This window comes from Prionailurus viverrinus, chromosome F1 (assembly GCF_022837055.1).
Source record: "Prionailurus viverrinus isolate Anna chromosome F1, UM_Priviv_1.0, whole genome shotgun sequence".
Lineage (NCBI taxonomy): Eukaryota > Metazoa > Chordata > Mammalia > Carnivora > Felidae > Prionailurus > Prionailurus viverrinus.
Genome location: NC_062577.1, coordinates 18,123,853 through 18,134,441, shown reverse-complemented (window position 1 = coordinate 18,134,441; position 10,589 = coordinate 18,123,853).

Here is a 10,589-nt window from a genome sequence, read left to right as displayed (position 1 = left end):
CAGAAATTCTAAAATTCCCACCACTTATGGCTGTACATGCATTAAACCATCGGTCTGCTGACAGAATGATAGTGTTCATGAACCAGCATCTTTATCTGGGGGTCCCTCTTGCACTTCCTTAGTGATTGGGGAACCTATTTCGCCACTCAGGTGCTTCAGTGAGTTTGTGCTGTTTTGCGGGCTTTACAACATTTTCATCATGCACACGATCGATCCTCAGGCCTCAGGGCTAGTTGCATGCAGTAACGGCAATATATTGTGCGACTTAATTGGCAAGATTTGTAGAGACCTACCAAATACCTTGGCTGAAATCATCACTCTTAGTCCTTCTAAATCTCAGACCCACCCCCTTTGGAACTCCTAGGCTGTCAGGCTTTGAGACAGTCACAGGACATCCAATGCACTGGCCTCTGTCTCCTTTGATCCACAGTTGATAAAAGGAGACATACTTAATATTGTGAAGGCCTAATTGTTTCTATCAGAAATAACCATGCTTTCGTAGAGCAATCTTTTCACACTGCGTCCGTGGGGGACAAAGACCCTATGCATCTCACTTTGCAACCTGGAGAGTTTGTCTATTGGAAGAGACACCCCCAGAAAGACTCCCTTCAACCTCGCTAGAAAGGCCCTTATCAGGTACTGTTAGCCGACCCTTGTGCCTCCAAATTCCAGGGAATAGACTCTTGGGTTCACATGACACCTCCAAAGAAAGCACCAAAACCAGACCAGACCTGCACACCATCTGGTGACCTGAAAGGAAAGATTTCCTGGAATTGAAGCAGATGACATATGAGGAGACAGCTTTCCCAAGATGTCCGGACCAGGCCCGTATAACTTTTGGAATTACGGTCTTCTTCATGATCCTGTAAACTTTTTGAAGGGTTAGAAGGTTCAGAATTCAAAAAAGTCTTTCCTTCATCTGAACTATTAACTGACTTTGGGTCCTTATCCAAAATCATGGTCTCTGAATTTGCAACCTGGTAGGCAGTATTGTTGGTAACATTTGGTTCTAAATGGTTCTTTTGAGGTAACAGTACTGTTTCATTTTATTTTAGAGAGGGAGAGAATGTGTGAGCAGGGAAGAGGGGCAGAGGGAGTGAGAATTTTTTTTTTTAAGTTTCATTTATTTTTGAGAGAGAGAGAGAGCACGCGCGCAAGCTCAAGCCGGGGAGGGACAGAAAGAAAGAGAGGGAGACACAGAATCCAAAGCAGACACCAGGCTCTGAGCTGTCAAGCGCAGAGCCGAATGCAGGGCTTGAACCCACAAACTGCGATATCATGGCCTGAGTCACAGTCAGTCGCTTGACTGACTCAGGTCCCCAGGCACCCTGAGGGAGAGAATCTCAAGCAGGCTCCACACTCAGTGCAGAGTGACACAGGGCTCCATCCCTGGGATGGACCTGAGGATCATGACCTGAACTGAAATCAAGAGTTGGATGCTCAACTGACTGAGCCATCCAAGCACCCCAGGAGCAGTGCTGTTTCAAAATACCTTTGAATTTTGCTGTTTGACAAGAAGTTAATCAGGTATCGCTTCATGTTTATACCTGCACTGTATCTTCCCAAATGCACTTGATTAACTCTTTCAGTGTGCTCCTATAGTAGTCACTATTCTGCTTTTGTAAGTGGGGACTTCCAGGAGGCCTATGTGACTCTGGGTTTGCCTCCACAAGGACAACTTTTCTCCCCGAAGGTAGAATGAGTGCCAGTAAACATTTCAGTTGGCTGCTTTCAGACCTAGGGTCCTGGTTTAGAACCATCATTCACTTTGCAATTGTCTTGTCATTTCTTCTGTCTTGTATAATCATTTTAAGGTTTGCGTTTTATTGCCTGTCAAAACACTTTTGCAAAGATGACGTACCCAGCAAGGAGATGATCGCCAGTGCTTACAATCTTGTATAAGTGGGAAGTGCCTGAGAGTTTTCCCTCTCCTAACCTTCTCTGTTACTCAAATGTGGCCTTAAGTGATTCCCAACTGCCTTGTACTTGGTCTCCTATGTAGGACATGACAACCAGGAAAGGTCCTTCCTCGCACCGAGAAATAAAACTACTAAATACGGAAAACCTGAGTCTTGATCAGTGATGTTTTCAAAGACAGATCTTGATCAAAAGGGGGAAATATATATTTCCCCTTTTTAAAATAAAGTCGATTTATTTATTTTGAGAGAGAGAGAGAGAGAGAGGGTGCACAGGCAGAGAGGAAGAGAATCCCAAGCAGGCTCTGCACCATCAGCGCAGAGCTTGATGTGGGGGCTTGAACTCACGAACTGAGATCATGACCTGAGCAGAAATCAAGAGTTGGATGCTTAACTGACTGAGCCACCCAGGCATACCTATATTTCCCCCACCTTGTGTTCAAGATCTTTGAAGAATGAAAGGAAGCCTCACTTAAAATGGAGTCAGGAGGCCAGAAGTGGGAGCTCTCACACCCTACCACTTGTCATCCATTGCAGACCCAATGGGAGGAGAGGTGCCTGGTAAGTTGATATGACTGTACTGCCTTAGCAGTAGGAAAGGAAGGCTTTCCTTCTGCCCCAGCAACAGCTCAGCCCATGAGAAGCCACTATCCTTCAGACTCCCCGTTTACACCAATGAACTTTTTGTTTACAACAGCCCCTCCCAACTTCCCTCTTTCCTCTATGAAAGCACATTCCTCTTCTTTGTTCTCTGAACTTACCTATGGTTTAGCTGTAGCTTGCTTGTCCCGGATTGCTATTCTTTGCTATTCCTGACTATTGCTATTAAAATAGCTGACAGTTTATGTTTAAGGTCTACAGAATCATTAATATTATTGACATAGCTTGAGATGTATGATTAATGTAATAATTATCTAAAGTTTCACAAATCTGGTGACTGATTCAAGAGTAGGAAGTGTTTTCTGTGCATTTCTTATATTAAAAACAAGTTTTAATGCAAATTCATTTTCTTATTTTTTATTCTTTGGATGTCAGGAGTTTTTAAGAAGAGAAAATATAGTATATAGCAAAATGCAATCTAATTTGGGATTGTAAATTTTACACTAGTGACTTTACCTAGCAAAGCATTTTGTTGAATAAAAACCTGGTATTTTTTCTTAACAGGGGAGCTTATATGTTTTTTATTATATTTCTAAAGGGAGGCTTTTTTTTTCTTAAGTAGTTTTCATCCATACCAGACAACCCCCAACATTAAAGACTGAGCCAAAACTGAAAAAAAAGAAAAAATTTAGGAAACCAAGATAGTGTATGGAAGAAAAAACCAATTATAATGATTTTCAGAAAGATCCATAAAAAAGGAGGGTGGTACATATATAAAAGAATACTCAGAGAGGAAGAAACAGCTCTTGAAAATTTATAATGGTCATTAAAAATTCAGTAGGAAGGATAGAACAAAAACTCACGAGTATCTCTCAGAAAGTAGAAAAAGAGATGGAAAATAAGGTAAATATACTCATGAAGTTTCAGGGACAGGGGCACCTGGGTGACTCAGTCGGTTAGTGTCCAACTTTTTCTCAGTAGAACTCACGGATCTCACGGTCCATGGGTTCAAGCCCCGCATTGGGCTCTGTGCTGACAGGCTCTGTGGTTCAGATCCCAGAGCCTGCTTCAGATTCTGTGTCTCCTTCAGCACTGAGGATGTAAATTGCCGGTTTGAAAGGACCCACAGTGTGTCAGAAGAATGAAAATAGACCCACACCAAGGTACTTAATCTTGAATTGTCTAAATGTCAAGAATAAGGAGATGATCTTATCAGTGTGTGCAGCAGAGGAGGAAAGCCACATACAAGGATCAGTAACGAGAGGGGGATGAGGTTTCTCACCAGGAGCGCTGGCAACTCGAAGACAAGGAATCGTGCCTCCAAAATAATGGGAGAAATGACTTTCAATCTCAAATTGTCTTTCCAGCCAAACTCTTCATCTTGGGAGGGCAGACTAAAGGCACTTTTAGGCGTGCATGGCTTTAAGACAATTTACCTTTCATACACCCTTTTCTTAGGAAGCTCGTGGAGAGGGAGCGCCACCAAAATGAGGGAGGGAACCAAGGAAGAGAAAGATGGGCATGGAAGGAACCCAGGAGAGAAGGGACAGGAATCTCCAGGCTCAGGTTGAAGGAAAAGTTCTCTGAGCTCTCCCAGGCTCAGATAAGAGGGGGAGGCTAAGCTGGGGGACCGAAGTCTCAGGGAAAAAACAAAAAGGGCCCATTACCTGGATCACACACACACACAGAGGGGTTCCGGAGAAAAATTAATGATAGGTATGTAGAGAATAAAACCAACAAAACAAGGCAGTTGTTAACGTGGGGGTGAGACAGAGGCGAGGAAGATGCACAGGGAGAGAAATGTAATCTGGTGCCAGGATACTCAGCTGGGAACAGCATTTACCTACTCATAATACAAATACTGAATATTCTGTTTTATTTATGAAAAAAAAATTTTTTTAATTTATTTACTTAGAGCACAAATGGGAGGGGCAGCAAGAGGGAGAGAGAGAATTCCAAGCAAGCTCCACACTGTCAGTGCGGAGCTGGACACAGGGCTCGAGTTCACGAACCCCAGGATCATGACCTGAGTCAAAATCCAGAGTCCGATGCTCAACCGGCTGAGCCACCCGGGCGCCCCTGAGTGTTGTGCTTTAAATGTCACTGTACAACTCCCTGTGAGGTGGGAGAGTGGAAGTGTGTGTACGTGTGTGCAAGAGAGACCAATCCTTATCTTGCACGGTGGAAGCCAATAATGCCTACAATGATATTGAAAAATAGTATTGTAAATATGGAGGTAAATTGTTATCAAATAGCTAAAGGAAATAAAGGTGGTTGGCCCTGGGGTTGGGGCTCGGAGGACAGGAGCCTTGAAGCCCTATTGAACTTTGAAAAACACATACCCCGTATTATGATGTTAAAAACAAAAATGGCAGTTCCCCAAAACTCTGCCTCTGTAATTTTCCACTGTTCCCACCAGGCCCCCTGCACTCAGAAGCCAGTTCGCCAGGCACCCAAGGAAGGGCCGAGCCCCCAGACCCCACCGGGGTCACCTAACTGCAGAAGCCGGTCCTGTGCTCGCTCCTGAGAAACCCAGCCCTCGGCCGGCCCAGCCCACCGGCAGGCCGACTCTGCCCCTGTCCCCCCACCTTCTTTCCAGGCTGTTGGCCTCCCGCCAGGACTCCGTGCTTCTCGAAATCAAAGCTGCAGACCCTAAATCTCCTGCCCCACCCCCACCCCAGATCCCGCCAAACTGACTCTGCGGGAGGATTTATTAAACCGGAGGAACCTACAAAGGAGGAAAACACACCCCTCCTCCCCCCAACCACAAGACATCTTCAGCTGCTCCGTCCTCTGGAGAGAGCCGAGGGGATGGGCTGCCCCGGGAGACCGAGACCCGCAGGCGGGAAACTCGTTACAGATGTGAGCTTCGGAGCAAGAGGGGCACTGGAGACCTGCACGTTTCAGGGGTTTGGGGGTGCTCATGCGTTGCCTGGAAACCAGAGACCAAATAGGAAACAGGAAGCCCCAGGAGAGAGGCTGAAATATTTCAGCATCATTTCCAGAGGCGAAGGCTCCTTGCCAGGGCCTGGGAGCAGCTCTGGTCCTTTCTCCTCTCGCTCAGATCATCGGAACCCTCCCACCCCACCGCAGCCCACCCCACCTCACTCTCACCGCTTGGGGTAGAGGTGGCTTCTTAAAGGGTGCTGGGGTCCGTGTACACAGGCACACACACGTGTGCACACACACAGCCGCGAAGCCAGTTTCTGGCACTGATTTCTGATGAAGTTGACAGTTTAACAGAAATATCGTCTCACACCTCCGAGTTTCCTGCAGCTGCAGTGGCTGCCTGAGCAGGGCATTGACTTCCTGCTTCCTCTGGAGCGACCGTGGGTGAGGCTGGGTCTGAGCCCGTCCTAGAATCTGTAGCCGGAGCTGACTATGGCCAGGCCAGGAGAGCTCCCGGGACATGAGTCCAGAGCCCGAAACACAAGCGGCTCCCAGCTGAACACCCCAACCGTGTCTTTCTCGGCTGCAGACACAGGTCTGGCCACAGGGGTCCCCTTTACCGTGCCCTGCTGGGGCCCTGCATCTCTCTCTGTCACTGAGAACTTTCTCACCGGGAACGTGTATGGAACATGCTATTACTTGTCCCCTGACGATGCCCTGGGAGGCCCATGTTTCTGTGCTCACCCCTCCTCTACGCCCCATATCCCTCTGACTGCAATTCTCATTTGGCACTAGCATCTGTGAACTTAAAAGTTTCGGGCATGTGTATGCTGTGAATTTCAGAATTAGACAGACCTTGCTTTCCGTCACCAATTAGATTTAGGGCAACCTAGCCTCTCTTAGCCTCGGTTTCTTCATCTATAAAAACATGGACGATCAAGAAAAAAAAGACAAAACACAGACGATCCTTTTCTCTCAGTGGTGTTGTAAGGATTGGGGGGTAAGAAATATTTGGGCCTCGAATGGTCATTTCTTCAAAGAAGATATATAAATGGCCAACAAGCACCTGAAAAGATGCTCAACATCATCAGTCATTAGGGAAATGAAAATCAAAGCCACAGTGAGGGGCGCCTGGGCGGCTCAGTCTGTTGAGCACCTGACTCTTGATTAAGGCTCAGGTCATGATCTCATGGTTTGTGGGATCAAGCCCCACATCGCGCTCGGCGCTGACAGCATGGGGCCAGCTTGGGATTCTCTCACTGTCTCTCCCTCTCTCCCTGCCCCTCCCCGCTCATGCTCGCTCTTTCAAAACAAATAAATAAAACTTAAAAAGTATATATTTATATACAGCTTTGCTGCGGGCCTGGGTTTGACAATGGCTGAAGATCTTTGGTTCTCAAAGTTGGCTGTACTGATGCCTGGGTTCCGCACTCAGAGATTATGATCTAACTGGCATGAGCAGTGGCCTGAACGTCGAGACTTGTGAAAGCTCCCCCAGGCGATCTCAGCAGCCAGGTTTATCTTGAAGGTGCCTCACTATAAGTTGGGTCAGCAGGGTCTGACCTGTACTTGAGCGTGTGAACGTGGAAGAGGGTGAACAGTCAGATATGCGTGTGAACGTGTGAGAAAATCTACAATACCCTCGGGAGCTTGGGAGCGTGGGATCCGGCACTCTCTCGGACACTTGTCTATGTGTATGAAGAAAAGTGAGGGTGGCCAGCCATGCTCTGAAAACCTTTTACCTTCGAGAAGGTGCTCCAGGTATTTCCGACACAAGTCACCTGTGTAGCCAACCCCAACACGTTACATTAAGCCAAGGGAGGAGGGGTGTCTAATTCTTATAAAAACAGCACCGGGGAAATTCTCAGCATGCGTTTCCAAGGTTGCCTTCAAGGGCAGCCGCTCTAGACTTGATTCTGGCCAAGCACCAGAAACTGGGAAGTACAGATGGGGGGTCTTGTGAGGAGGTGACGATCATCTTAGGGTCCATGATAACCAGATGGCCAGGGAAGCACTGGAGCCACAAACTCAGTGTCTTCGTTGCCTTGTAATAACAAACTGACTCAGAACTTAGTGGCTTAAAACGAGAACCATATACCACAACGAGGTAACACCTCACACGCGCTGGGATGCCTACTATCAAAACAAACCCCAAATCCCAAAACCTAAGAAACAAAATACTAAGGTGTGGGTGAGGGTGTGGGGAAATTAGAACCCTTGCACACCGTTGGCCCGGATGTAAGATGGGGCAGCCGCTGGGGACAAGAGCATGGCAGTTCCTCAAAAAAATTGAAAATAGAACTGCCACACTATCCAGGAGTTCCACTTCTGGCTTTATAACCAAAAGAATTGAAATCGGGACCTCGAACAGATATTTTTACGTCCATGTTCGTAGTAGTATTACTCCCAATAGTCAAGAGGTGGAAGCAATCCAAGGGTCCCCTGATGGATGAACAGACAAGATGTGGTGTATAAATACAAGATTATTGCTCAGCCTTGGAAAGGAAGAAAATCCCGACGCCTGCTATACCACGGATAAACCCTGAAGACATCACGCTCAGTGAAAAAAGCCGGTCACAAAAAGACGCTGTAGGATTCTACTTACGCGAGGTACCGAGAGGAGTCAAATTCATAGAGACAGAAAGTAGAATGGTGATTGCCAGGGGCAGAGGGGAGAGGGAAATGGGAGCTACTGTTTAGTGGGTACAGGGGCTCAGTTTAAGAAAATGAAGAGAGTTCTGTGGATGGTGGTGATAGGCACTTAATGCCACTGAACTGTATACTTAATAATAGTTAAGATGGTAAAGTATATGTATCTTATTATAATTTTTTAAAAAGTTTGTATAAAAAAATCCCCCCACATCAAGCACCGTCTTATTCTCTCTCAAGACCCTGTGGGTTCACTGGGCCTGCCTAAGAGGTACTTCTGCTCTGTGTGGTGTCAGCTCGGGCTACAGACACCTGGGGTACCTGGTTGGAACATCCAAGATGGCTCCCTCACATGGCTGGCACACTGATGGGAATATCCGGAAGGTGGGCTCGTCTGAGACCCTGGGACGACTGGGCTTCTCTTTCTCCTTGCAGTCATAGGGCCCCTTCCTCTCCAAGTGGCCTCTTCAAATGGTCTCTCCACTTGGTCACTCTAGCAGGGTAGCCAGACTTCTTACATGGGGGTTCAGGGCTCCAAAAGGTACAAAAGACAGGCGCTTCCAGGCTTTCATATGACTCAGGCCCAGCCCTGGCGCAGCATCATTTCCGCCACATGCTATTGGTTAAAAAGAGCTCCAGGCCCAGCCTGGATTCAAGAGGAGGGCACTCACTACACAAGGCTGTGGATGCTGGGAGGTGTGGGTCACTGGGGGCAATTTTTGTACACATTTCCAGAACTATGGTTAATTACCCCCCTCCCCATTCTCCTCTACTCATGTCGCTGGCTCCCTAATCTGCCTCTCTTTTGGGGTTCCTCATCTGGAGTAGCACAACTATCCAGTCCCCTAACACTGAACCCAGACACTTCCCTGAGATCTTCCTCTTCTTTCCTTACACCCCCCACTCTGTCACCAAAAAGGCCTGTGTGTCCCACATCCTAAATATGCCCACTCTTCCCCAACCCATTGTCATGGCCTTCCTTTAGGCCACCGCCATCTTACGTGTGGGCTACCGCAAGCACCCCTCCAACCGACTAGGCTCCTGGACTGGCCCTCTCCTGCCCTTCCTCACCCTCCCTCCAGAGAAAGCCACAGAGTGGGGTCCTGTCCTCGACGTCTGAAGTCTTCCCCATCTCCCTGAGTCTTTCCAGGGTACAAGCTCCTGGATGGGACACACCAGTCACTTCCCCCGACCACCCACTCTAGAGTGGTCCCCAGGTGCTCTCCATGATGGGGCTCAGTTTTGTTCACAGCACTTCTGTTTCCTTCTTCTTCTTTTTTTAATCCCCTTCACCGGGACTCCTCTTCTTGTTCCTGCTTCTTGTTGTGTATTTCTCACACTCGTAGTTCCTTACCGTCTTCTCTCTCCTTAAGTTCAACTATACGGGATTATTACGGACACTTCGCTTTTTTTTTTTTTTAAGATCTAAAAAAAAGGCAATTTCATATAATCTCACTCAATAGATATGAGCTACTTGTAAGTGAGTGGCTTTGTGTCTTGATGTCTTCGGCACCTCGTACAGGGCCTTAACTAGTCAGTCACTTGTACTAGATTTTGGAAAAAACTTTAGAAAGTCCAAAGGAAAGGCAGGGGTGACCCTAGAGGTGTGAACAAGGATTATGCCAGAGGGACGGGAGGTTCTAGACAAGAAAGGCCTCCGAGTATAACCAGGGATGAACTCACTGAAGAAGGGGGACATGTCTAAATAAACAGAATAGAGCGCTCCTTAAAAAGCTCTTAATGTTGGGGGGCCCGGGTGGCTCAGTCAGTTAAGCATGCGACTCTTGATTTCAGCTGAGGTAATGATCTCACAGTTCATGAGTTCAAGCCCTGCATCGGGCTCTATACTGACAGCGCGGAGCCTGCTTGGGATTCTCTCTCTCCCTCTCTGACAAAGTAAACTTTACAAAAATCTTTAAAAAACAAAAACAAAAACAAAAACAAAACTCAGCGTAAAAGAACATGCATCCCTCCTGGACTGAGGGGCAGAGACACAAGGACAAAGAGAAGGCCAAGAACTCCTGAACAGTGTCAGGAAAGCTAAAGCTTTGCAAAAACAAGTGTTTTTGTTTACTTTTGTGTTAATGGTGATCGCTGTTGTGTATTTGTTTTCGGCTGCTACTCTAACAAATGACCGCAAATAGAGTGGCTTAAAGTACCACAAATCCGTATTTTACGGTTCTGGAGGTCAGAAGTCTGACACCGGTCTCAACGGACTTTATAAAATCAAGGTGTCACGGGTCTGCGTGCCTTCTGGAAGCTCTCGGTGGGGGGGGGGGGGGGGGGGAAGCAGTTTCCTTGTCTTCTGTGGCTTCTAGAAGGTCGCCCACGTCCCTTACCTAGTGGCGCCTTCCTCCGCCTCCAAGGCCGAGGACGTTCAGCCATGTCTTTCTCACGCCGCCATTTCTCTGCCTCCCTCCTCCAGTCCATCGTGAGGATCCTTGAAGTTCTCTTGCCCGCCCCCGCCACCCCCATAACCTACCTATTTTGAGAGCGGCTGGTGAGCAAACTTAAGTCTACCCACAACCCTCCATC